Below are 2,501 nucleotides of genomic sequence, written 5' to 3'. Positions count from 1 at the left end.
GCATAACTTCAGAGGTAGCAGGTTTCCTGTAGTTATGTCCCCACATATTTTGCACCAAAAGATAATTGGTTGTTTTTTTTGTTTTTTCCCCCCAAATATTTATTTTCATATGAAATGGCTTTTCTCATGGAGCCACAGACTTGATTACAAGATTTTATGATCTAACACAGAGAAAGAATATCCTGGACCAATACAGCTACAACAACACTGCAAACTATAGAGAAACAATCCACAACAGGGAATATACATAGGTATTGGCTTCCATATTTAGTGGAGATTGTGCCTTAAACAAAATATACGCAAAAAGGCACTGTACACCCTTCTGATGCAGAGTGAATGTTTAGCCAGGCCCAAAGAGAAAAGACACTATCCCAATGCCTGTATCAATGCTGAACATGAGAGGTTAATGGACCGGTTCACAGTCTCACTTATCTATTTTTTGTGGACACAGTGAGCAACCATAATGACTCCATCTCAGTAAATCCATGCAGATTATCTCTATTTTTTAACATGAGCAATGAGATTTTCAATAGGAGTTTTCAAGTTAATTTCAATTGGGACTTTTTGCCCAAATCACCCCAGTAGCTTTGAAAACCTCAGTGTAAGGGCCAGATTTACAAAGGTATTTTGGTGCCTTGTGGGAGTTTTAAAAGTGTCTTGAGGCCTTCACTGATTTCAAGATCCCACTTGGGGCATAAACACCTTTAAAAATCTGGAGCTTAGTCATTATATAGGGTTCTCTATGTTCCTTGTAAACGTCACATATTTACTGACTGCTTTGTGCAAGGCTTCTTTGACTTCTCTGTTTCTCAGGCTATAGATGAGGGGGTTTACCAGGGGAGTCAGGACTGTGTAACAAAGAGAGAGAACTTTCTTTAGGAATCTCAGTGTATCAAGTTTCGGAAGCAGATAGACAATCATTAGTGTCCCATAGAAAATTGTCACCACAATGAGGTGGGAGGAGCAGGTGGAAAAGGCCTTTTGCCTCCTGGTAGTGGAAGGGATTTGCAGGATTGTGGTGATGATATAAACGTAGGATGTCAAGGTTAGTAGAAATGGAGGCAGGGTGAATATACAGGCTAGGATGAAATCCAGCAATATGATAACTCATGTGTCCCCACAGGAGAGTTTTATCAATGGGATGGAATCACAATAGAAATGGTCAATTTTGTTAGGGCCACAGAATATGAACTGCAACATGAATAATGTGAAGATGGTAATAGCCAAACAACCATTTACCCATGACCCAGCAGCCAACTGAAGGCAAACTCTGGTATTCATAAGAGATGAATAGTGAAGGGGTTTACATATCGCTAAATACCGATCATAAGACATCACAGCTAGCAGATAGCACTCTGTAGATGCCAGAGCACAAAAGAAATATAGTTGTGTGATGCAGCCACTGACAGAAATGGTTCTGTCCCCAGTCAGGAGACTGGCCAGCATCCTGGGCAGAATGGTGGAGCTGTAGCAGGTCTCCAAGAAGGACAAGTTCCCCAGGAAGAAGTACATGGGGGTGTGCAGATGCTGATCAATCACAACGAGCACTATGATGAGGATGTTCCCAGCCAGAGTGGTGATGTAGATCACTAGGAACAGCAGGAAGAGAAGAATTTGCAGGTCAGGGAGATCCCCAAATCCCAGGAGGAGGAATTTCGTGATGGTCGTTTGGTTTCCCCAGTCCATGTCTGCCATGGTTTGAGACTAGGAACAATGAAACAAACTGCATTTGAATCAGAAGAGCATAGAGTTAAAAGTTAATGAAATGTCACCATTTAATTCTATAAAAGTATAAAAACTCCTCACCTGTTACCAGCCCTAGTTTTATGGCTAAAGTTAGACCTGGGGCAAGTGTCTTAGTCCTAGAATTGAACCCTAATATCTCTTCAGACCTCCCCATGCCATCTCAGATCAATAACAATGATAACAACTGCACACTTCTCTGGTAACCCAATTTTGACATGACAGATCAGACAAATTGTTCCTCTACTCTCATATCCCATCTAGTGCCTAATTGGAGCGGAACAATGATGTTGAATTGAAACATTGCACATCTGGCAATGGCCAGAATGTCAAGTCTTGGAGGAATAAATATCAATAAATACATCAACTAAACTTTTGAATTAAGCATTTCAATCCAAAATAATGTGTTTTGGGACATATCATCTATTAAAATTAATGGTAATTATTCTCACTATTTTTCTACTTATTGAATATTTATTTTCACCGTCACACAAGACAGCAGTTTATGAATTATGAAGTAGAGTAAAGGGTTCCTAGATCATGTCACACAACAACCTAATGATGATGATGATAACTGATGATTGCAGATATCTGTCTGGAGGAGTTGAAAAGCCCTTTTCTGTTTCAGATGGTACTTGTTAATATTAACTATGTAGCAGTATTCAAATACATCTTATTTGAGGGTAGATTTTGGAAGGGACAAACCCAGGATGATTTGCAATCCTCACTGTAGAGTTACTTTCCTCAGACCTGTTGCA

The 2,501-nt window shown here is 39.9% G+C and overlaps 1 pseudogene; it reads right to left on the bottom strand.

Annotated features, from left to right (window-relative positions):
- Positions 1-726: 726 nt before the first annotated feature.
- LOC117885419 lies at positions 727-1,695 on the bottom strand (annotated as a pseudogene).
- Between the last annotated feature and the right edge of the window lie 806 nt (positions 1,696-2,501).

The sequence above is a fragment of the Trachemys scripta genome, chromosome 12 (genome assembly GCF_013100865.1).
Source record: "Trachemys scripta elegans isolate TJP31775 chromosome 12, CAS_Tse_1.0, whole genome shotgun sequence".
Classification (NCBI taxonomy): Eukaryota; Metazoa; Chordata; order Testudines; family Emydidae; genus Trachemys; species Trachemys scripta.
Note: the sequence above shows the minus strand (reverse complement) of the source record. Positions and strands in the feature narration are given on the sequence as shown.